Consider the following 26,235-nt stretch of genomic DNA (forward strand, 5'->3'; position numbering starts at 1 on the left):
GTGTTGTTCTTCGTCAGCGCCGTTGACGGAAAGTAGTCACGGCGGCGACACAACAAAGACCAAAAGCCACGAATAGTTCACCTCCAACGCCTCTAACCAACGTAGAATACCAAAAGTCTACGCTCATGTGTCACTGGTGTCCCTAAACTCCTGCCGATGTGTCACTGGTGTTCCTTAAACTGCTGCCGGTTTCTGGTCACATCCGGTGGAACACAAGAGGTCCACACGGAAGGGATCAGCCCCCCTTGTGGATCGGGCGGATGCCACTTTCTCCACTCTCCTCAGGACTGGCGCCAAAGCATTCTAGTCTTGTCCACCGTGGCATCTCGCTCAGAAACGACGGGGTCAACTACTGCACGGCCTAGGAACTACAAACACTCGGGATGACCACTTTCGTGCCGCGGCAACCAGAATAAACGGAAAGAGGAAGAAAAAGAGGAAGACGAGGAAGAAAAAGAAGAGGAAGAAGAGGAAGAAGAAAGAAGAAGAGAAAAATGGAGAAGAAAAAGAACAGGAAGAAAAAGAGGAAGAAAAAGAAGAGGAAGAAAAAGAGGAAGAAGAAAGAAGAGAAAAATGGAGAAGAAAAAGAACAGGAAGAAAAAGAGGAAGAAGAAGAAAGAAAAAGAGGAAAAAATGAGGAGAAGAAAAAGAAGAGGAAGAAAAAGAGGAAGAAGAGGAAGAAGAGGAAAAAACAGAAGAAAAAGAGGAAGAAAAAGAGAAGAAAGAAGAGGAAAAAAGGAGAAGTAAAAGAAGAAGAAGAAGAAGAGAGGTGTTGTGCCGTGCATTAATGACTAGGGTGCGACTCCCGCAGACGTCTAGACTGATCTGCTGCCGAGCGCGCTGAGGAAGGAGCTCCAACAACAACGACAACAACGCCGCCGCCCCACCTCAGGCATCGCTGGCGCCTTCCGGGAGGTTTTGGCGGCGCTCGGAAGGAACAGGTGGCCGGCCATTCGTCATTCGTCGTTCGGATCAGAACGGCACACGCGGGGATCGATCCGATCCGATCCGATCATCCCCCGCGGGCGGCCAAACCAAACAAACGGAAACAACAACAACAAAGATAGGGAGGAAGGGAGGGAGGGATGAAGGGGTAGGATGGTTGAAGGGATGGATGAAAGGAAGGAAGGATGGATGGATGGATGGATGGATGGATGAAGGGATGGATGGATGAAAGGAGGGATGGATGGATGGATGGATGAAAGGAGGGAGGGATGGATGGATGGATGAAAGGAGGGATGGATGGATGGATGGATGGAGGGAGGGATGAAGGCATGGAGGGATGGAGGGATGGATGGATGGATGGATGGGTGGAGGGATGGACGGATGGAGGGCGGGAAGGATGAAGGCATGGAGGGATGGAGGGATGAAGGTATGGAGAGATTGATGGATGGATGAAAGGAGGGATGGATGGATGAAGGGATGAATGGGGGGAAGGAAGGAAGGAAGGGAGGGAGAGAATGAGGGAGGGAGGGAGTGAGGGAGAAAGGGAAGTTGCCTTCCATCCTGGCGCCTAGAGATTATGTGTATACGGTTCCATCGGGTGAAAGAGAAGGAGAAGAAGAAGAAGAAGAAGAAGAGGAAGAAGAGGAAGAAGAGGAAGAAGAAGAGGAAGAAGAAGAAGAAGAAGAAGAAGAAGAAGAAGAAGAAGAAGAAGAAGAAGAAGAAGAAGAAGAAGAAGAAGAAGAAGAAGAAGAAGAAGAAGAGGAAAAGGAAGAAGAAGAAGAAGAAGAAGAAGAAGAAGAAGAAGAAGAAGAAGAAGAAGAAGAAGAAGAAGAAGAAGAAGAAGAAGAAGAAGAAGAAGAAGAAGACGGTCTTCTTCTTCTTCACGGTCCAAGATTCCATCTTATTTCCCGTCATGCACCTCTCTAAGCGGACTACATCGCCTGACGGGGAGCTGACGCCATGAATCGCCTGACTGCGGCCGGAGCCTTCGCCTTCTCCTTTTGCGCTGCGCCCTGTAAGCACGAACGAGCGGCAGTCACCGCTGGGGGGGAGGGAGAGAGGGAGAGAGAGAGAGAGAGAGAGAGAGAGAGAGAGAGAGAGAGAGAGAGAGAGAGAGAGAGAGAGAGAGAGAACGTGACGTCACGTCAATTCGAGGAGAAAACGACCATCGACATAGACTACGTCACGGTTCCTCCTCCTCCTCCTCCTCCTCCTCCTCCTCCTCCTCCTCCTCCTCCTCCTCCTCCTCCTCCTCCTCCTCCTCCTCCTCCTCCTCCTCCTCCTCCTCCTCCTCCTCCTCCTCCTCCTCCTCCTCCTCCTCCTCCTCCTCTCCTCCTCCTCCTCCTCCTCCTCCTCCATTCGCTCGCAAACAAGCAAGTCCCGTTTTCTTTTCCAGTATCGAGAGTCATTACCTCAAATCTGAAGCCTAATTCGGCTCCAATCGTAACCCGCGCACCCAGACACGCAAAATAGCGTGAGAGAAAGAGAAAGAGAGGAGAAAAAAATTACTGTTATTCAGACCACAAATCTCTATGTACACTCTCCCTTCACTTTTGCCATCATCATCGTCATCAACTCTCTACCCGTAAATCACCATCTCCATTAGATATCGATCCCTAACGACAGGAGCGAGCGAGCGAGTGAGGTTCGCGCCTAGGACCCGGACCAACGACCGAGGAACCGCGACAATCCAGCAGACCCTTTCGCAGACCAGACAGACACTCCTCCTCCTACACACTCCCCCCCCTCACACACACACACTCCCCCTTCTTCCGACCGACAACTTTCCACGCTCGGTGGAGGGAGCACCCCCCCCCCCCGCCTTCACTGGCCGGGGAAAGGCAAAACACAAAAGAAGGTAATAATAATAATACGTTCCTTATCGCCAGGCGAAAGGGAGCGAAAGGAAGGAAGGGAGGGAGGGGAGGGGAGGGGAGGGAGGGGAAAGGGGATAAGAGGGAAGAGAGGATTAGGAAAGAAGATATGGACAAGGGGGGAAACAGGAGTGAAGTTACAGTTCATTAGGTGTTATAAATACATATATACATGCATACATAAACACATACTCTCACACACACACACACACACACACACACACACACACACACACACACACACACACACACATGTATATATGCATGTCCGTATATGTGCACAAGATGGAAAGAATAACGGAAAGTGGGTGGCGAGAGGGAGAGAATCCGAAATCCCATGACTGACTGACTGACTGACTGATGGCAAAGGAGGAGGAGGGGGGGGGCTCTCACTGATGCAGGAATAGGAAGGAGAGGGAAAAGGGGGACAGGGAGAGGGGAGAGGGGAGAGGGGAGAGGGGAGAGGGAGAGCGGTGGAGGGAGAATCGGAGGAGTGGGACAAGGAGGACGGAGAAGGAGAAGAGGAGATGGAAGGGGTGGAAGAGGAGAATGATGAGGAGGAAGAGGAGGAATAGCACGTACTAGTAGGTAAGAGTAGGGTAGTAGTAGTAGTAGTAGTAGTAGTAGTAGTAGTAGTAGTAGGAGGAGGAGGAGGAAGATGAGGAGGAGGAAGATGAGGAGGAGGAAGAAGACAAGGAGGAATAGCAGGTAGTACTAGGCAAGAGTAGGAGTAGGAGTAGAAGTAGGAGTAGGAGTAGAAGTAGAAGTAGAAGTAGTAGTAGTAGAAGTAGTAGTAGTAGTAGTAGGAGGAGGAGGAGAAGGGGGAGGAGGGGGAGGAGGAGAAGGAGGAGGAGGAGGAGAAGAAGAAAGAAGGAGAAGAGGATGGGGCGGATGGGAAAGAGGAGAAGAGCAGAGAAGGAGGAAGAGGCGGGGAGGAAGAGAAGTTGGGGAGTAGGGAGAGAGATAGTAAAAAGGGGGAGAAAGGGGAATAGAGAGAAGAGAGATAAAGAGGGGGGAGGGGCAAGGAAGAGAAGGGGGATGAGAGGGAGAGAACAGGGAGAAGGAAGAGAAGTGGAGAAAAGAGACAATTACGAAGAGAGTAACGACAAGACACACAAGGACAAAAATGACAAAGGGGAGGTGCTCCTGCCGTCCCGTTCCGTCCCGTCCCGTCCCGAGCCGCCCCGTCCCGGAACTTCCGCCTGAAACTTTTCGATTGCAACATATCGGCCGCCGGCAGCAGCCAGCCAGCCAGCCGGCCATCTATCCATCCATCCTGGCTGGCTGGCTGACTAGCAGAGCTCAGCAGCAGCAGCAGCAGCTGCGCAGAACAAGTGCAGGACAGACTTGGGCAAAGCATTTGAATAGGGAGCAAGACTTTGCACGACGTTTTCAGTTCCCTTTGGGTGTGCTTACTTACAAACATACGTACATTCACACAACAGTGTGTGCAAACACCATACAAGGATCTAAGGAGAAACTAGATGCTGAGAGATACAAAGACGGGTCACTACGAGCATAGCTCCCATTCCCGTATAATACAACTAGGTAATGAACACACATACACACACGCATATACAATTATCACCATTAACTGGGAGCATACGACGGGGTGGGGAGTTGTTTCACTTTCTCCGAGCGGCCCCCATGCACCCGCCCTTCCCATCCCTAACTCTAGTCTTGCCCCAGCCATGAGTTTTTTTTTGGGGGGTCCCCCCCTTCGCCTCCTCCATTGGGGGCTGTGCAGGCAAAGTCATGTTGAGACGCCCTGACAGGTTGATTGATGTGAAAGTTCATCAGCGATGCTAGTCAGTCAGGAATAAACTCGGATTAAGAATCCTGTTTCCTGTTCCCACTCATACCATGCACACACACACACACACACATCATATTATATATATATATATATATATATATATATATATATATATATATATATATACATATATATATATGTGTGTGTGTGTGTGTGTGTGTGTGTGTACATAAAGTTGAAAACGACAGCATTGCAGTTGTCATTTAGTTCTCTTCTCGTATTCTCAATTTTCCTGATCAAATTTTGCCATTAACCGGGTGAACAGAAATTAGGTCTCCGTATTCTTCCATCTCGTTTCCTTTAATTATAGAGATCGACGTTTCGTCTTAAAAAAGAAATTTTCAAGAGTAGACTCCAATAACAAAAAGTACACAATCAAATTCAGTAATTATGAGAAATGCACAAAACTAAATTATACATGGACAATTCTGGTGAAGTATGATACAATCCTGGTAAAATAATTGTGAGGGATATAAGCAAGATTGAGAGAATACAAAGGGCAGCAACCAAACTGGTCCCCAGCCTGGCAGATCAACCATACGAGGAGAGACTAAAAGCACTGGGTCTGCCAACTTTGAAAGACTGAAGAGCAAGAGGTGATAATGATTATAGTGTTCAGGTCACTAAAGGGGATAGATTGTATTGACAGATGAGGTCTCCTGGATAAAGATGGGGGGAGGGCTTCAAGAGGTCATTGGAGCAAATTAAGAAAGACCACATGTCCAAAGGATGTGAAGAAATACAGTTTTCCATATATGACATCAACTGTCATTTTAAAACAACAGAAGTTAAAAAATACATACAGGTTAACTAAAAAGTTTTGAGAGAGGAAAAAATCATTATGGAAAAATGGACAAAACCTAAGAGGAGAAAAAATCATCAGGTGATTAGTTCTGATTCACGTTTGGGAGTTCACGTGTATTCGACCCTTTCACATCTCGTGGAAAGATTTCTTTGTAACCTGGACTCACGAGTCAACGAATCAACCCCTACCAGGACAGGGCTTGCCGACACAGCCTTCAAACTACGAGAGGATTCTATAAACCCGAATAAAATCCTCTGCCATCAGTCTTAACAAAACCACAGTAGTAAGCAACCGCTTAGCAAGAGAAGGTTAAGCTTCCATCATAGTGTTTGAGATTGCGTGTATCTGGAATTCAAAAAAGCCTTCGGCAAAGAACCACTTAAGATGATTCTGGAATCTAGGGATCAATGAGGGCATCCAGGAGAAAGTATTTCACTGGACGACTGGTTGCCTGGGTAGGAGATGAAAGACGACGGCACTCGGAATGGCAGCGTGGAGTAGTTACCAGGTATTAGGATCAAGATCAAGAATTGAATCTATCAAGTACATCACCGTTCTGAAGATGTTGTGTTGGTCGACCCATGTAGCAACACCAGTACCTACCTGCAATCAACAAAAAGAAAAATAAATACAAAAACTGTGTAATTAAATTAATCAACAAAATACTTAAGGTCTGACAGAGATGTGACACATGACTTGTCTAGTATGGGCAGGAATTGTCGTCATATTTTAGCCACATGGCTCATCGACACAGATGGAGCCACGTGGGAGATTTATTTCTGTTATTTGTAGAGTAAATCGTTTGTTGGCGTTTTCGGGGTGGAGAATTCACTGGCGTGGTATAGTTATTGTAATACATTATGCCGTCTTTGACTCACCAGTTATCATACCTGGCTAGCTACAAACTTACATATAATTCAAACTTGGTCTATACGCCTTTATTCTCCAATTATCTTGCCTGAATTTAGATTCACGTATTGTTCCAGATTGGTCTATATCGCCTTAGAAACTATTCCAAATATTTATGCATCTAAATGGGAAAAATGTATTTATTTGCACCCATTAGGCACTGGCATCTTACAGCCCTCCCATCCCCAATCAAGATATTTTTTTATCAGTAGTCTGTTCCCTTTAGTGACCTGAACACTGCGATCAAGTTGCCTCTCTCTCTTCGATCTTCCAGTGTTGGGAGTCACAGTGCTTTTGGTCTCTCCTTGTACGATTTACCGGTCTGGCTGGGAACCAGCTTGGTTGCTGGCCTTTGTAGCCTCAGTTCGTGTCTGTGATTCACCATGGTCTTTGAATCACGTGTTGGACTCGTGATCGACAGAAATTTCCCTCCTGGAAGAGAGCTCAGAGCTCGTATGTGACCGATCTATGGGTAATGCTGTTACCTTACACACACAAACTCCCCGCCCACAAGAGTTGGAGTAACGACTCGCAGCGCAGCGATACTGAAATTATTTCCGCCCTGAGCGGGATTCGAACCCGGACCACCGTAGTGCCAAGCGGGAACTCTACCATTGCGCCATCGAGTCGTGTTTGTGTGTGTGTGTGTGTGTGTGTGTGTGTGTGTGTGTGTGTGTGTGTGTGTGTGTGTGTGTGTGCATGTGTGTGTGTGTGTGCATGTGTGTGTGTGTGTGTGTGTGTGTGTGTGTGTGTGTGCGAGAGGCGCGTTGTGAGCATCACGTGGGTGAAGGAAGGCGTGGGTGGGCGGTGACTGTGCGCATGCGCAACCCGAAGACAAATATGGAGTGCCGGGTATGTGTGTGTGTGTGGAGGGGGGGACACCTTTCGGCATTCCGCTCACGTCACCTGGGCCCTGAAGGGTGCCCCGACGATTAAAGATTCCCTCGGCACTGATTAACATCCTGTGCAGGTTGACCCAAGACACACACACACACACACACACACACACACACACACACACACACACACACACACACACACCACACACACCACACACACACCACACACACACACACACACACTCCCGTTCTAAAGAGAGAGAGAGAGAGAGAGAGAGAGAGAGAGAGAGAGAGAGAGAGAGAGATAATCCCAACATCTAACCTTTAAGCCTCCCCGAGTAACTGATTTGTCGGTTCGAGAGTCTGCGCCCACCATTTCCGATGCCTTTACTCCAATGCTTCTTCTAACAGATTACTATCTAGCTCTTCGATCATGAGTGCTAAAACTCATGGCAGGTACGCTCAGAACAACGCGCAGGATTGTCCTCACATCAACATAACCGACGTATTGAAACGATACGCGTAAGACCGTGGCATTCTCTCCTGGCACCTGATCCCCTCTTAAGCACGACGAAATGACCTTCCCACTTGCCAATAGACGATTCCCCTCACATATTTCTAGATTGTCCGATTGACACAACACCTCGAAACAGCCAACTACTGTCATTCAACCCCCCACTCCCCCCCTGCCACCCAAACAGCGATGACACTACACCACATCCTGGAGGGCGACAATTGACCAAAACTTTTATTATCTCTTCAAAACGACCTCTAGGAAGCAAGGCTGTACAATGCCTTCGACTAATTAACCCCGCCCCCCGACATGAGAAAAACACAAGACGACGCACATCAGCGGGACAGAAGAGAAGCGCTGGTAAACTACAACCCAAAACAACACACACGCAAACTACTAAGATAATTTACATAAAACCCGCAAGAATCTAACGGCTCTGACGCCAGTGGCTACGCCAAATCCTGGGCGACATCGACAAGAATCGGCAGTTTTATTTGGGGGGAATAGGCATCGGCTAAATATATATTTTTTTTTTTTTAAGAATCTGCATCGTCATGGACAATATTTTGCAGATGACAATGCAGATTCTAAAAAAAAAAAAAAAAAAAAAAAAAAGTACATAAAAAAAAAAATTACCAAAAAAGAAGTGCCGATTCTTGCCGACGCCGATTAATCGGCACACCCCTAGACGAGACCCCACCAACACCTCAAGCCTTTCCCCCGCAGCTTCTTCCTCCTCCTACAAGGAAACGGGATGTTGAACCCAACCGTGACCTTCCCCGACTGAGCTGAGCTGAGCTGACCGTCAGCAACACAATATCGAGTACAAGTAAAGCACGACGACGGCGGCGCGGCGCCGCGACGCGACGCCACATTGACCGTCAGGAGGACACAAGTACTCTCTGGTCAACTACTAGCCAGGATAACAACTCTTTCTCTCTCTCTCTCTCTCTCTCTCTCTCTTCTCTCATCTCTCTCCCCTTCCTTTCTATCTCTCCCCTCTCTCTCTCTCCTCTCGCTTTCTCTCTCTCTCACTCTCCCTCCCTCCCACCTCTCTCTCTCCTCCCTCTTTCTATCTCCCCTCGCTTTCTTTCTCTCTCTCTCTCTCTCCCTCTTCCCCCCTCTCTCACCTCCCTCTCCCTCTCTCTCACACACACACTCGTTCCCCCCCTCCCATGGTGCTCCCTTCCCCCTGTCTCCCTCACCCTTCTCACTGTTCCTCTCCCTGTACCCCTCTCTGGTAAAACAACACAGCTCTATCCCACTTCTTTTGTCTGTCTTTTCCTGGTTTTCTATTTGTGTGTGCGCGCGCGCGCGTGTGTGTTTTCCTCTTTTGTTCTTTGGAAGTCTGTGTGTCGCCCGTCCGGCACATGCTGCAACGTCCAAGAGGCCAAAAAGAAAAAGTGAGTAGGTGATCAAGGGGGCCGGCCGCGTGGAATAGGCGGCGGCGGCGGCGACTGGCTCTTTCGGAAGTCATGAAACGTAGAAACCCAAGAGGAACGTTGAATACTAGAAATGATCACCGTGTGTGTGTGGGGGGGGAGGGGAGACCGTACATTCGCTGTGCCCAAGGTCAGTAGAGGACCGCCCTGCGCCCATGTGTGTGTGTGTGTGTGTGTGTGTGTGTGTGTGTGTGTGTGTTTGTTTTGTGGGCGTGTCTTGGTGCGCCTGTTCCGGATGTCCACAACAGAGTCCCGCCCACGCTCGTTCTCTCTCTCTCTCTCTCTCTCTCTCTCTCTCTCTCTCTCTCACTCTCTCTCTCTCTCTTTCTGCCGCGGTCGCGTTTCGACGGCTTTCGTGGGGATAATTTTGCGCGCACGAGGACCAGGGATGTAGCCTTTTTTTTTTTTTTTTTTGGGGGGGGACTAATCGTGCTTTAGGGGGGGGGCTTGTCGCTGTACTGCACACACACACACACACACACTCATATATGATCATTGATAGCATTTGATATGCCTGTAACGATAGCTACAATTTTATCATTTGTGTATATACATACCATATATCACAAATTCACCATAAACTTTTTACATTATTTTTTGCAAGTTTTCCGGTGTAGTGTATTGATAATACTTTTGATTAAAAATCAATAGGGGGGCGGCTAATTGGATTTTTCGGGGGCTGAGCACCCCATAGCCACTCCCCCCCCCCCGTGGCGACGGCCCTGACGTGGTGAGGAGGAGGAGGAGGAGGAGGAGGGTTGTGCTACTGCTGCCTGACGTGAATCGTCTGGATGTAGCTTTAAACCCTCTAAGCTGCGTCTGAACGTCGTTTTTTCCCGAACGAAATCAATTGGCCTGACGGAACAGAGGGACCTACAACCAACTACAAAAGTTGCCACCAGTGCGCGAGGGAAAGGGGCTCCCAGCCCAGTTCTCCCGAGTCACGACCACCAACAAGCCCCTAATCGCTCGCAAATCGCCCGGTGGCAATAGCCCTCTTTTATACGCAACTATCTTTTCATTTTCCTGCAGACATTCTTCCCCTCCCACAAAACCCGATCCCGCGCAAGCGAGGTGGTCTTTCCTTGGAATCCAGAATCCAGGAAAGGGGCTCCTCGATCCAGGTCAAGTCTATCCTTTCGCTGACCAGGACCTCCCTTCTTCCTTTCCTTCGGCCGCAGCAAACGGGCTGGCTGTCCTGCGCGAGTCGCCAGTGCTACCAGTGAAAAGGGGCTCACTGCTTCTGTAGCGTCCACGCGTCACTTGTCCCCATATAGTTCTTTCTCTCCTTTTATCCCCTCTTTCCCTCCTCTTCCTACTCTCCCTATCCCTCGTCGTCTTCTCCCTCTCTTCCCCTTCCCTTTCCACCCTTTTCTCGCCCTCCCATCATCCTTCTTCTCCTCCTCCCATCTTCTCTCCTTCTTTCTCCACACTTTCCTCCCCCTCTCCCCCCCCCCATTTCCTCGTCCTCTCCTCCTCCTACCCCTCTTCCTCCCCCTATCCTTCTCTTCCTCCATCTTTTATTCTTCCTGTCTCCCTTCTCCCTTTTTCCTCCTATCCTCCTCTTCCTCTTCTCTCCCCTCCCCTTCTTCATCTACGTCCTCCTCACCCTCTCCCTTTTCCACCTCCACCCCTCCATCTACCCTCCTCCTCCTACCCCTGTTCCTCCTACTTCTCCTCGTACTTCCTACAACTCCTCCTCTTCCTCCTGACCGGACTGTCTGTTCTGTCCAGCGAGACGGAGCGAGATCTCTAATTCCACCTGGGAGGTGTTGCGGTACAAGTGTGTTTGGAGCACCATTACTCTCCTCTCTTGTCCACCTGAGTGGATTTCCTCAGTTTGGTGGTTGGCGTGACCCGTTCATCATCGGTGCCAGTTTTGCCTTGGCTGGCTCGAAATAATGGCGCTGGTGGAGGGCTCGTTAAGGTATACGAGGCGGTAGCCATTAATTATCAGGAGTGAGTGAGGGAGAGGATTGTCATTGTGGAGGCAAAATGCTCATTAATATTATCCGGGATCAGCTGACCTCGAATGCGTGTTAGGAATATCTTTCTCGTTTTTTATCTATTTATTTTTGACTGGGAGAGAGAGAGAGAGTGTGAGAGTGTGAGTGTGTGTGTGTGTGTGTGTGTGTGTGTGTGTGTGTGTGTGTGTGTGTGTGTGTGTGTGTGTGTGTGTGTGTGTGTGTGTGTGTGTGTGTGTGTGTGTGTGTGTGTGTGTGTGTGTGTGTGTGTGTCTTGGGTCAACCTGCACAGGATGTTAATCAGGGTCGAGGGAATCTTTAATCGTCGGGCCACCCTTCAGGGCCCAGGTGACGTGAGCGAAATGGCCAAAGGGGGTCCCCTCCCCCCTCCCCCCACACACCCGGCACTCCATATTTGTCTTTTGGTTGCGCATGCGCACAGTCACCAGCCACCCACGCCTTCCTTCACCCACGTCATGCTCTCAACGCGCCTCTCGCACGCACGCACGCACACGACTCGGTGGCACAGTTGGTAGATTTCCCGGCCGCCACTAAGGCGGTCCGGGTTCGAATCCCGCCCAGGGCTGAAATAATTTCAGTATCGCTGCGTTGCGAATCGTTATTCCAATTCTCGTGGGTGGGGAGTTGGGGATGTGTGTGCGTGTAAGGTCACAGCATTACCCATACATCGGTCATATATGAGCTCTCTTCCGGGGGGAAAATAACTGTCGATCACCGAGTTCAACGCGTGATCCAAGACCATGGTGAATCACACACACACACACACACACAGAGAGAGAGAGAGAGAGAGAGAGAGAGAGAGAGAGAGAGAGAGAGAGAGAGAGAGAGAGAGAGAGAGAGAGAGAGAGAGAGAGAGAGAGAGAGAGAGAGAGAGAGAGAGAGAGAGGCTACAAAGGCCAGCAACCAAGGTGGTTTTCAGCCAGGCCGGTAAATCGTACAAGGAGAGACTAAAAACACTGTGACTCCCAACACTGGAAAATCGAAGAGAAAGAGACAACTTGATCGATCACAATGTTCAGGTCACTCAAGGGAACAGACTATAAAGATATCTTGATTAGGGATGGGAGGGCTGTAAGATGACAATACCTAAAGGTGTGAGTAAATACATTTTCCCACTTAGATGCATAAATACTTGGAATGTTTTATAAGGCGATTGAGCCCAAGCTGGAACAAAACCTGAATCTTAATTCAGGCAAGATAATTAGAGAATAATGGCGTATAGACAAAGTTGAAACTATATGTAAATTTATAGCCAGGTATGATAAATTGGTGAGTCAAAGACAGGCATGATGCCTTAGAAATAAAGGAGACGAACCTTACTTCTCACCGAAGCCCACAACGGCAAGATTAGTGACCCGAGTAGGACCCGTCTCCCGTTGCTGCCGCCCCCACCACCGCTCCAACTCTCGCAACGGCTACTGGAGAGGACATTATACCAAGCGCAACATAGGTTCGAGATGCTGTCCATCGACCGCCTCCTACCCACAGCCGACGGAACCAGCAGGAGCATCGACACGCTCTGTCAGATGTGACTCCTGCGCTTGCCAACGCCCTTCACGGACAACCGAAGGACCTCGAGTGGAACCCCGCCTTACAAGTGCTTCGTCAACGCCAAAAGATCCCTCGCCCATGCCACCACCCTCGCTTTCCTTGCACCAGATGCCCAGCAGCTACAACTGTCGACAGACGCCAGCAATGTCGTCATTGGGGCTGTGCTCAAACAACTCTCCATGGCATACCTACACCCTTCGGTTTCTTCAGAAGGAAATTCTCCAAGGCCGAGCTCAACTACAGCACCTTCGACAGAGAGCTCCTCGACATCCACCACTCCCTCGAAGGCTCCTCCTTTATCATCAACACCGGCTATCAACCTGTAGTGCACGCTTTCACGAAACAACAGGACACCTGGTCCGCCAGACAGCGCCGCCACCTCTCCGCCATCGCAGAGTTCAATTGCACCATCAGGCACATCCCCGGTACAAAGAACGCCCTCGACGGCGCCCTCTCCCGAATAGCCATCGACGCAGTTCAACTCGGCCTCGACCACGAGGCCATCGCCAGAGAGCAACGGGAGGACCCCGAGACACTTGCCTACAGGACACCCATCAAATCCCTTAAGTGGCAGGACATTCCCTCCCACGACAAGCACACCATCCTTTGCGACATCAGACTGGCCGCCCACGACCCCTCATCCCAACCGCCTTCCGACGTCAAGTGTTCAGTTTAATACACGATCTGTCACACCCTTCAGGACGCGTCACTGCGAAGCTCCTGAAGAAGAAACTCATCTGGCATAGCATCTCCAAGGACGCAAAGGAGTGGACCAGATCCTGCGTCGCTTGTCAGCAAAGCAAAATTCATCGCCACGCTGATCATTCCATCGTCCCTGACGACGCTTCGCACATGTTCATGTCGACATCGTCGGCCCACTCCCCTCGTCGGAAGGCCACCGCTACCTCTTCACCGCCATCGATAGATCGTTCCGTTGGTTGGAGGCCATCCCCATGAAGGACAGCACCGCCTCGTCCTGCACTACATCCTTCCTCAGTGGGTGGATCGCCAGATTTGGCCTCCCGGGCCACGTCACCTCCAAGCTTGCTTCACGTCGTGGCTGTGGCAGTACCCTCGGTGAACTCCTGAGTACTACAGCCCACCACACTACCTCCTACAACCCTGCACCCAACGTCACGATTGAACGAGCCCACCACTCACTCAAGGTATCTGTTATGGCACGTTGCAACGACTCCTGGCTGCCCCAGCTGCCATGGATACTCCTTGACCTTCAGACAGCCATCAAAGACGACCTCAACGTGTCTCCAGCAGAGATGGTCTTCGGCCAACCCCTCGTCGTGCCCGCAGAATTCTTCCCTCCACAGGGTTCTCCCGAGGGCTTCCAGCAACTGCGAGGCACTGTCGGCAAATTTGCCCCATTCGTGCCGACACATCACCCGCAGGTCAAGGAATACCTCCCAAAGCACCTCCACATCTCAATGCACGTCTTCCTGAGGATAGATTCTCAAACATCACTGCTCACCTGTTCCTACACTGACCCCGTTTGACCTAACCTAACTTAATCCAGTGCAGTTATGTAATTACACACCACGGGTGACTACCCACACACAATATATACATCGGCTGCTGGCCACGTGTAAAATCAGTTCAGTTTTACCTTACAAATAAAGGAGAAGAGCTTTCCTTCTCACTGTTGCCCACACTGACAACAGTAATGTTGGTTCTTCCAAGGAAATGCCTCTTCCTAAAATCCTCCATGTACCTGTACAGCTGTCTAATCTACATCTTCTCAACCCCCAAAAACAGTAATAACAATGATGAATAAATAAAGAAAACAGGAACTATACAACAAGTGAATGTTACTTTAAAATATATTTGAAATAACTAAATATAAAAAAATTAAATTCAAATAAAAATAACTGACCTATGAATATGAATTTAAAACAGCTGAATTTACAATTAAAACAAAGGAATATAAATCAAAATAAGAAATGCAATCAATCACCTTTGCCTCTTGGTCTCTTTTGCATGGCTCCCAGGTAAGTGGCAACAGGCACTAGATCTACACACTGATCACTCAAAGGAGAAATATTGTGTTGTCCAGTGTTGGGTGTGGTGCTCGGTGTCCTCCGTATAATGGTTGCATATTGGGCAGTTTCTGTGGTCAGGCCTATTCTGTGCTGGTACTGTCTCAGAGTTGGGTGGTATCCTGAATGCAAGTATGGTTCCAGTTTCCCTTGAGTGGAATCTTTCTGTAGGGCTCATGTCAGGAGTGGGAGGGTAATGAGACTGGTTACTTGTCTTAAGGAGCTTGTTTAGTGATCCGAGAAAGTATATGTTCTTGTGTAGCTGTATTGTATGGTATATGTTAGTTTGTTGTATACATTTGATAATTTATATATTGGTGTAGCCAGGCACAATATTTTCTTGAAGGCATACTAAGTCAAAAGTTCTGCTTTATCAATCTTCTTGTGCATGTTTTCTATATTGCAGACAATTTTCCAATGATCTTTGTGGAATTACTTCAATGTTACTCTAGATATAAGTGATATTTTGGAACTCCCTGGTTCTATTTCAAACCTATTGTATCAAGGAGATATCAGCTCTGATGTCTACATACTAGGATAGGTAACACACTGGGCTGGACTATAGTTGTTGCAGCTGTTGATGTTAATGCTACTAGAGCAACAATCCTCTTTGATGAAGGGAGGATTTGGAAATATATTTGTTTTTATCAATATGTATATGTACTGGTGGTATTAAAAATTTCTAACAGGTTCTCTCACTAATAGCATGCCAAGTTGGCCTAATATAGGCTGTATTATAGCCTGTATAAGCCAATTTTTAATAACCAGTTTGTGCAGCTCATGAAATTCCAAGAACATGATAAGAACTGGCTGAATCCCACCACAAGGCTTCTAAAAATGCTAGGTGGCAAGGGTTTTGCTTTCTATTGATGATTATTGTGTAGCCTACTGGATGCTTTCAACTGTAGTGACAGTCATGTAGAGTGGCATAATGATTACTGAAAGCTCCAGAATGAAGGCGACATGTCAGTTACCAAGTCAATTTTGTCCTTGTCATACCAATGTAAGAGTGAGGTCCACACTCCTCATTATTGCAGGCGTGCTGGTAGAGGACCTGGTCTTCTTGCACAGGTGTTGTGGTTATGGGGGTTCTGTTATGGAGCAGATGTTGGACTTTATTTTTCTAGTCCCATCATAGATGATGAGAGCGATGCCTTGTTTGGGGTCTGTAGGGTGAACATTTCTATCAATAACACCCTTAATAACCTTCTTGCTTGTCTTGTAATCCGTGGACATATGTTTTTTGTAGTAAATTTTGATGTTTCATCTCCAGGAGATATGTTAATTTTGCCAATTTGTTGAGTATGCCACTCACTTAAATGTGTATTTACCTAGTTGTATTCTACAGGAAGGGGAGCTATGCTTGTGGAGTCCCATCTAGTTTTTTCCTTAGATTCATGTATGGTGTTTACACACACATGTGCAAGTAGTCATAGTAGTAGTAGCAGCAGTAGTAATAACAGCAGCAGCAGTTGAGCTGAAGTGCGCTTTAGCACATGTGTGCTGCTTGTGATACAAGAGTTTGTGTGTTTTATGCACGACCAAGTGGGCTGGTGCTGTGGATATCAGTCACAGTTGTCTGTCACCACTGAGGTAGAACAGTGATTCTTAACCTGGGGGGTGCAACCCCCAGGAAGGTGTAAGTGATTTTCAGGGGGGAGGGGGTGCTAGCCTCAAGAGAAAATTAGAAATTTTACCAGTTATGTGTTATTTTCTTGACAAGAAATGGGTCAGTAATGTAAAGGTAAGTTTATGAGATAATGCAGAAGTATCATTGTTACTAACTCCTATTTTCAAGTCTCCCAGGCATACCAGTCTTCCTATGTATTGACCCCCCCTCCCTGCAAGGGGAGGGGGGGGGGCGTGGAGGAAAAGAACAGTTCCTAGAGGAGGTGTGGTAGTAAAAAGGTTAAGAACCATTGAGGTAGAACGTTGAAGAAGCAGACCAGGGCCCTCTTCCCACAAGCCCATTACAAAAAGGTTCTACTCTTCTACCTCTATGTCTTATTCTTTTCCTTCTCCTCCTCCTCCTGTTATTGACTTTCCAGCAAACCAGGCATCACACAGAAAACCGTACATTTCCCAATTCATTGAATAGAGGTCAAAGAACTTTACTTAATTCTTAAACTAAACTAAAAATAAATAAAGAAATTAACAAGACTATTTTCTCCTGACATATAGTAATAACTTTGTTAAAAAATCAATATGAATATGAAGAAGTAGGAAACTACAACCTGCTACTTTAGCAGCCATGATTGCAGATAAGCCTGAGACTGGTACGGACCAAGAGGACAAGAGTGCAACGGATCTTTCTGATTGCACCACACCAAGATGAGAGCCAGCTCTGGTGCTGACTTTGACTCAAGGGGTAACAAAAACGGGAGACAGAAATGAAAGTGTGTGCGATGATTGTTTTTTCAATAACCTACTGATAAATAGGTACATACATACATACATATACCAAGGCTTCTTCCCCCTTCCAAGGGAGGTAGCCAAAAAGGGAAAGGCACAAAAACACTCCCACCCATTTCATCCCTAAATACACTCCACACCCCTCCCACCCTTCCTCTCATCTGAGCACCTCCTGGATGACGGGTCATCCCTGCACCCTGCCCACCGCCCTGGGTCAGAAGCAGTGTCGCAAGACACAGTACATCCACAGCAAGGCCGCTTCATTTAATCGGCGACCCCCCCTCTCCGTCCCCCTTTGCATATAAGGAGAGGACGGGGAGAAATCCCTTCGGGCTGCGTCAAAATTTACTCACACATACTATCCCCCCCCCACCCCCCCCCCGCCCATTCCTCCTCATGCAGTCACAACATCATCCATATACAACCATTCTCCACTCACCTCTGTCTTCCGTCCTCTCCCTTCCTTCCTCAACAGACATTCCCCTCTTCCCCAAAGCCCCCTTCACCCCATCCATCCACCTCATCCTAGGACGTCCCCTCATGTTCACTCCCTCCACATCTGCCTTCCATACCTCTTTTACTAGTCTTTCTTCACTCATTCTTTCCATGTGTCCAAACCATCCTAATATTCTTTCATCAACCCTATCTCCCAAATCCTTTTTCACCCCAGTTCTCCTCCTCACCTCCTCATTTCTCACTCTATCTAGCCTAGTAACCCCCACCATACTTCTCAGACACCTCATCTCAAACACATTCAAACTCCTTCTCTCTTCTTCTCTTATGTTCCACGTTTCTGCCCCATACAGTGCTGTTGGCACAATCACTCCTTCATACAGTCTCCTCTTTGCATCCATTCCCAAATGTCTATTTCTCATTACACTCTTTAAACCACCAAGGCATTTACTCGCTTCTCTCAATCTACATTCTACCTCCACCTTCACTCCACCTTTTCCTGCTACACTTGCACCCAAGTATCTAAAACTATCCACTTCCTCCAGTCGCTCCCCCTTAATGTTCACTTCCAGTCTACTGCCACTTTCACCCCTTGTACATCTCATCACCTTACTTTTACCCACATTTATCTTTAGCTTTCTTCTATCACATACTCTCCCGAACTCTGCCACCAGCTTCCTCAATCCCTCCTCTGACCCTGCCACAAGCGCAATGTGGTCCGCAAACAACAGCTGGCTCACCTCCCACTTTTCTCCATTTTCTTTAACCATCTCCAATCCCTGACTCACTACCCTAGCATTCACCTCTCGCACCACCCCATCCATGTATAAGTTGAACAGCCAGGGCGACATAACGCATCCTTGACGAAGTCCCACCTTTACTTCAAACCACTCACTCTCTCCATTTCCAATCCTAACACATGCTCTACTACTCACATAAAAACTCTTGACAGCTCCCAAAAGCTTTCCTCCTATCCCATAAATCTGCATAACCTCCCACAGTGCCTTTCTGTCTACCCTATCATAAGCCTTTTCCAGATCCATAAAAGCCCAAAAAACATCCTTCCCCTTTCCTATAGCTTTCTCACATATCTGTCTTACCACAAAGATCTGATCTACACAACCTCTACCCGTCCTAAATCCACACTGTTCCTCACCAATTACTCCTTCTGTTCCTCTCCTAATCCTCTCAATTAAGATTCTCCCATAAGCCTTCCCTACTACACTCAACAGGCTAATCCCTCTGAAATTACTACATTCACACTTGTCCCCTTTTCCCTTGTAAAGAGGAACTATACAGGCACTACTCCAGTCCTCCGGTACTCTACCCTCTCTCCAGCAAACATTAAATAATCTCGCCAACCAGTCCACCATCACTGAACCTCCCTTTTTCAGACATTCTGCATGACATCCATCCAGACCAGGTGCCTTACCTGCTTTCATCATCTTTACAACTGCCTTCACCTCATCCTTCCTTATTTCTCCTCCATTCTCCTCACTCATCACTCTCATTTTCTTCGTATTTCCCACTGCAGCTATCTTTCCTTCCCTATCCTCCTTCACATTCAGCAACTCCCTAAAATATTCTGCCCATCTTCCCCTCACTGCCATCTCTTCCATTATCAACTCTCCATCTGTACCTTTTACCTTTTCTTCCCTACTTGATTCGCCTCCTCTTCCTCTCTTAATTTCTTTCCAAAACATCTTTTTATTACTTTCAAAATTTTCTGTCATCCTCCTACCCCATTTCACATCTGCTCTCCTCTTTGCCTCCTTTACCTTTTGCTTTACTTCTCTTTTCTTTTCTTTGTACGTCTCATATGACTCCCCTGTCCTCTTTTGTAACCAATCTGTGAATGCACGCTTCTTCTCTTCTACAACCTTCTTTGTTTCCTCATCCCACCATTCACTACCCTTTCTTCTATTTCCCCCTGTCCTTCTTGTTCCACACACCATCCTTGCACACTTTAAGACTCCCTCCTTGAACCATCCCCATTCCTCCTCCACACCCATCTCTGCTCTATCCTTTACTCCCTCCCACTCCTCCTTCAGCTTCTTTTCGTACTCCTTCTCCTTTTCCTTTTCATTCAAGGAGTTCACTCTAAGAACCTCCCTACCTTTTGTCCCTTTCCTCCTTCTCCATCTATCCTCCACTCTCAACTTACCTTCCACCAAAAAATGATCTGATATTCCCCCACCCTCTCCCCTTAGCACATGTACATCCTTAACTCTTCCTATCATAATCCTATTTACCACTACATAATCCATTAGCGCTCTATCTACCACCCTTCCCTCCACCACCCTCTCCCATGTGTACTTATGCTTGACTTTCTTCCGAAACACTGTATTTGCTATCATCAACTCTCTTTCTAGACACATTTCCACCATCAACTCTCCACTACGATTCTTTCCTGGAACTCCACACTTCCCAACCACTCCATCGATTGGACCATTTCCCACTCTAGCATAGGTACTCAGTTTATACCCAGAAACCTTCCACAACACCATTACAATATATTCTAAGACCCAGTTATGCAGTTTTACTTGCCAACCGAGAAAAAAGTACATACAGTAATTTTACTTCTTGAAAGGAAATATGTATGATACTGTACATACACAGTGTGTATTAGGAATCACACTTTAGAAACTGTAGCATATGCCATTTTCTATCAATGTAGCCAATCATTGAAGAAAATGCGTTGTACTGTAGTGATGAAGGGGGAACTAAAATGTTACATGAATCAAACCTGACCAGTAGTGTAAAGTACTTTTTTTGAACATAACATAAGAGTACATACATATACCAAAGGCTTTTTCCCCCTTACAAGGGAGGTAGCCAAAAAACATAGGCATAAAAAGTACTCCCACGCATTCCATCCCCACATACTCCACTCCCATCCACCCCCCTCCCTCCCTCTTATCTTGGCTCCTCCTGGATGATGGGTCATCCCTGCATCTTGTCCACTGCCCTGGGTCAGAAGCAGTGTCGTAAGACACACTGCATCCACAGTAAGGCCGCTTCATTAAATCGGCGACCCCCCTCTCTGTCCCCTCTTGCATAAAAGGAGAAGATTGGAAGAAATCCCTTCCGGCTGCGCCAATTTATTTTTCACACATATTCCCTCACCCCCATCTTCCACACACTCCCCCTCATGCATCACAGCATCATCCATATACAACCATACATACGTTCAGTAATTTCCGGTAATGAAAATATAGTATTTATTGTCCTAACCAATTATAATACAGTAGAGCATTGACTTAAAGCAAATAAATTTAAAATGGCACCTACATTTAGGACAATATGTAAATTTACAGTAAATCATTCCGGTTTCAAGATCTTCAAAATCATTCTGGTTTGGTGTATTTTTTCCCTTGCAGGAAGCACACACATTGTTCCATGCCAAGCATCTTGGCTTCCTATGCATCACCCACTATTTGGACATTCAGACAATTGGTTGATTGCTTGTAAGCACACAGTTCCACATGATTGCTTGTAAGTGCACAATTTCACATGATTGCCTGTAAGCATGCATTTTCACATGATTGTAAGCATGCAGTTTAACATTCCATTATTTCAGTTATACAATCTAATGAACAGTTGTTTCAGCATAATGCTAATACAGTTTTTGCTTTGTTTATGCTGATTGGCAGGAGTGATTCAATGTCTATGGCATGAATAGTGCTTCCCGTTTTCTTACCAGCTAGCACACCTTTCAATTAAAACAATATTTCAAGTAGGTGTGAAATAAATTTAAAACAATGTCTTTTGGACTCTATCTTACATTAAATCTATGTTCTATTGTACAGTACAATCACCAAAAGGTTCATGTAATTCAGTTCTTTCTCATTACACATGCCAATCTTTTCATGGGTGCCTAATCCGATCTGAGTGACTGGATTAATTAAACCTTGTGTGTGTGTGTGTGAGACAGAATGGGAAGGGTTCAGCCTATCTCTGATGGGGTCAGGTATGGTGAGCATACTTCAAATGCCACTTTTCATGAATAAACAGTAGTGGAAATGAACAATAGCTACGAAAGACCATCTTCAAACTATTCCTTGGGAAGCGAATTTATTACAAATGAAAAAAAGGAGAAAGATTTAGGGGTGTTGCTATAAAATAACCTGTCACCTGGAGTGATGCAAATGGTTAACCTCTTCAATAAGAATAAAATATTTGCATGCACATCAGGTTGCCTGATGTATGTGTCACAATATGTGCATTACAAAATATAAAGTTACTGTTGTTACACTTGTTCTCTTTCACCCTGAATATATATAATGTCACAGAAAATGAGATCAAGCCTTTTCACAGAATATGGAGGTCACTCAGCTACAGTTACAAAATGAATATAATTAGGAGGCCTATGCCGGCATCCTTGTATACCCCGCTCGTGGCTCATGACGCATACATAGGCATCATCATATTCAAGAGATTAAAGTGGCTTTTCACTACATGGATGAAGAGACTGAAAAAATATCATGGAAACTCTGATCCATCCAAGACTTAAATCATGTGTCAGTAGTAAGGTCTCCCATACAGAGCAAGGTCAAGATTATACAGAGGACAGCAAGAGCAACCAAAGTGACTCCCAGCCAGGCAGATAAACCATATCAGGAGAGATTGGGTCTGCCGACTTTGAAAGAGGTGATATGATTACAGTATTCTGGTTGCTAAAGGAGATATACTTCATTGACAGAAGAGCTATCTAGATTAGGGATGGAAGTGCTTTAAGATGCCATGAATACCTGTTGTTATTGACAGAAAGAGTGAATGTAAAACATGGCTTACAAAATTCTTAACAATAAATAAAGTGTACCATAACTCCAACATAACAAATTTTATCTGTTAGCAGTAGCTGCTCGCCATACCTTTTTTAAAAGTCTGAGCAGTCAAATAAATTTAATTCTGTTCTATTTACACACAAACAAACAGTGGGTGAAGAAACAAAATACAGTGGTGACAATAAAGCCACAAGACTGAACCTGATTCTAAGAAAAGAACCAGAAGCGATAGAATCACTGAATTATAAATACCGATTACGTAAGAGTGGTTCTGTTATCTGTGCTAGAAGCAGTGAAGGCAGAATGAAAGAAGGAAATATACCGACAAGGAAGATATACAGTGGTATTCTTAAAAAAATTCTTTCCTTATATAAATCTTACATAAATCCTTGGAAAGGAAAGAATTTTTTTAAGAATACCACCATAAGAATCTTATGGTGGTATTCTTAAAAAAAATTCTTTCCTTAAATAAATCCTTGGATGGGAAAGAATTCTTTTAAGAATACCACCGTATAGTTTTTGAAGACAAACTTTGACAAACTAACAAAACATTTTGACCTCTTCAAAATGAGTCAAATTCTCACAGGCAGCACCAGCTACCTGACACAAGATGATTCAATGATGCATCACAATACTCGCATTATAAAATATAAAGTTAAGCTGTATTACTTGTTCTCTTTCACTCTGAATATCAATAACCACATAAAATATGATCAAGTTGGTTCACAGAATATGGGGGTCACTCAGCTACAACTACAAAATAAATGTAATCAAGACGCCAACACCGGCATCCACTCACGTCTCATGACATCTATGCTGGAGTCATTGTATGGAAGGGGTTAAAGATGCAGACTAGAAAGAGTTCTATAAAATTATGGATATAGAGAAGAAATGGACTATCATTTACAGATTTGCAGCACTTGAGTAGAAAAATATGTACTAAAAATTACAAGGAGAGAAGTACCGAAAAAAGATAAACAGACAATAAGATGATTACAAACATGCCAGAGATGAACATACAAGAATATGAAAAGAAAAAAATCTTTGAAAAGGATGTAGTTGACACATGCAAAGACCAGCTCAAAATATTTTACAGATTTGTATATGGTAAGCTGAAGTATAAAGTAGGAATATCCAAATTGAAAGTTGAAAGAGTTAAATATAAGGATGCAAGAACACACACAGAATAAATGAATAAATGTTTTCAGTGCTCAACTGGGATGAAGAGTTTGAGAGAGAAAAGAATGTAAACATTATGAATGACATAACAGTAAAAATGAAAGAATTTCTTTGATTGTTAGGAAGATTGGAAACAAGGGATATGCAGCGGTGATGTGGTCATCATACTTAAAGAAAAATATAAGAAAATTTGAGAGAATATGAAAGGCAATAGCCAAGATGATCCTGGTTTAATTATGATATATAAGGAAAAACTGAAGAAACTGGGATTTCCCACCTTGGAGAAAAAGAGAGATGACATGTGATGATATTTAAACTGGAAAAAGGTTTGGAAAAAGTGGACAATTACTGATATAAGAAGAAAGATTGACAAGAGATCATGGTAAAAAACTGAAAATATAAATCTGTTCAAAAGATGTCGAGAAATACAGCTTTCAACACAGAAGTGTAGACTTACAGAATAAGTTGGATTAAAAGCTAACCTGAGCCAAAACTATACAAGAACTCAAGGCAAGGTTTGACAAAGGGAGGAAAAGAGATGGGACCCCATGAGCATTGCTCCAGCCCCATACACTACAACTAAGCAATTACAAACGGCAACAACAAAGATGGCACCAACACTCTCCAAATTGACATACAAACAAAGATTGTCCAAACTGGAACTACCATTCCTGGAACAAAAAGAGAAAGAGGAGATCTACTGACCATTTACAGATTTATGAAAGGGATGGAAGTCCTAGATATAGATTACTTATTAGCGTGGGACAAGAGAATAACAACGGGACATGAAAAGAAACTCAAAAAGGATAGTTATAGAAGAGATCTGAAAAAGAATAGCTTCCCACACAGAGTGGTTATCTGGAATAAATTGGATGAGGCAACAGTGTGTGCAAATACTATACAAGAATTTAAGAACAAACTTGATGCTGAAAGATACAAAGACGGGTCCCTGCGAGCATAGCTCCATTCCCATAAAATACAACACATACACACACACTTCCATCCAAGACTGGAATATGCATCAGTGATATGATTCCTTCCACAGATTGAGGGATGTAAGCAAGATCAAGAGAATACAAAAGGCAATAACCAAACTGGTCCCCATCCTGGCAGATAAACCATGAGGAAAGACTAAAAACACTAGGTCTACCAACTTTGAAAGATTGAAGAGAAAGAGGTGATATGATCACCATAGTTACTATGGTGGTAGATTACATTGACAGAAGAGATTCTTGATTGAGGATGGGGGAGCTTTAAGAGGTCGTATAAACAAATTAAGAAAGACCACGTGTCTAAAGGATGTGAAGAAAATTTTTTCTGTATAGATGCATGAATACTTGAAATAACTTAGGTGATATAACCCAGGCTGAAACAATACATGAATCAAAATCTAAATATGACAACTGGAAATGAAGGATATAGAATTTGGAATTTTACGTGGATATGAGGTTAGATATGATAAGTTGGAGATTAGGATATGGGAACCAACCAGTATTGCTCCTTTTCTGTATACTACAATTAGGTAAACACATATATACACACATACACATACACGCATGCAAACACACTTGCAGACAACTGGATTAGTGAGTTGTATCGAGAATTGTTGGCACCAGCCCATGCAATAGCACAGTTTGATGCCGCAACGGTGAAAGTAGTGTGTGATGTAAGGACTGCAGCAGAAACAGGAATGTTAAGAACAGATATGGAAGATCTGATGACTAGGCGACAGGAATGTGAAGCACATGATTACCCAAAAGTGCCAACATCAGATGACAGAACAGCATTGTCAAATCTTTCCAAGATTTTGATGAGTCTTGACCAACTTAGAGATTATATCAAGAGATAAAAACAAGTTTCATTCAGAGGAGATCTGCCAGGGAACTGATAATGTGCTATGATAATGTGTAGAGAAACATCAAGGAGGAGTCAACAAGAGGAAACTATTTTATTAACAAATCTATTCTTACATCTAGCAATGATGATGATAAGCAGTTCAAGATGTCATGTTGTCTCAAGTCTTGACTTTGAAAGTTTTATGATTTCATGAGACACTGCCGAGTGAGAATGAAGACAACTAGGGTGTTCTCTCAAGGACCCCATGGAGTTGTAGTATATAACCCCTAGACTCCAAAAAGCTTGCCATCCATTCCCAGTAAGCACAACAGTCAACTAAATCATGATGTAAAATTCCGAATAAATGAGAAAACTATATTCCTGTTATCTGTTCCTTTAATGTAGTCTGGCTTAAAATAAGATTTTCCATAGATTCTTTTCATAATATGCAAACTTGCAATATGCAATGTATTTTGCAGCCCATAAGCTCATATAATAGGGGGACTTTCTGTATGTGGTGATTTTAACATATCAAAGATAAAACTCAATTATTTGACAATAATTTTCAAAAATCCACTAAGGAAAATAAATAAAAAATTGCAGGTGATACAAAAACTAAGTAGAAAATAAGTTAATAAAATACTGAGTTGTTAAATGAAGCAGCCTTGTTGCGGATGTCTTGTGACACTGCTTCTGACCCATGGCAGTGGACAAGATGCAGGGATGACCCATCATCCAGGAGGTGCCAAGATAAGAGGGAGGGAAGAGGGTACAGGGGAGTGGAGTATGTAGGGAATGGAATGGGTGGAAGTGGTTTCTATGCCTTTGTTTTTTGGCTAT

The 26,235-nt window shown here is 45.2% G+C and overlaps 1 protein-coding gene across 1 annotated transcript in view; it reads right to left on the bottom strand.

Annotated features, from left to right (window-relative positions):
* Positions 1 to 26,235, bottom strand: part of Ccm3 (programmed cell death protein 10 Ccm3) — a 101,656-nt gene that overhangs the window by 74,527 nt on the left and 894 nt on the right. The gene's annotated exons all lie outside the window — the stretch shown is intronic.

The sequence above is a fragment of the Oratosquilla oratoria genome, chromosome 43 (assembly GCF_046742065.1).
Source record: "Oratosquilla oratoria isolate Oo_2021 chromosome 43, ASM4674206v1, whole genome shotgun sequence".
In the NCBI taxonomy this organism is placed as follows: domain Eukaryota; kingdom Metazoa; phylum Arthropoda; class Malacostraca; order Stomatopoda; family Squillidae; genus Oratosquilla; species Oratosquilla oratoria.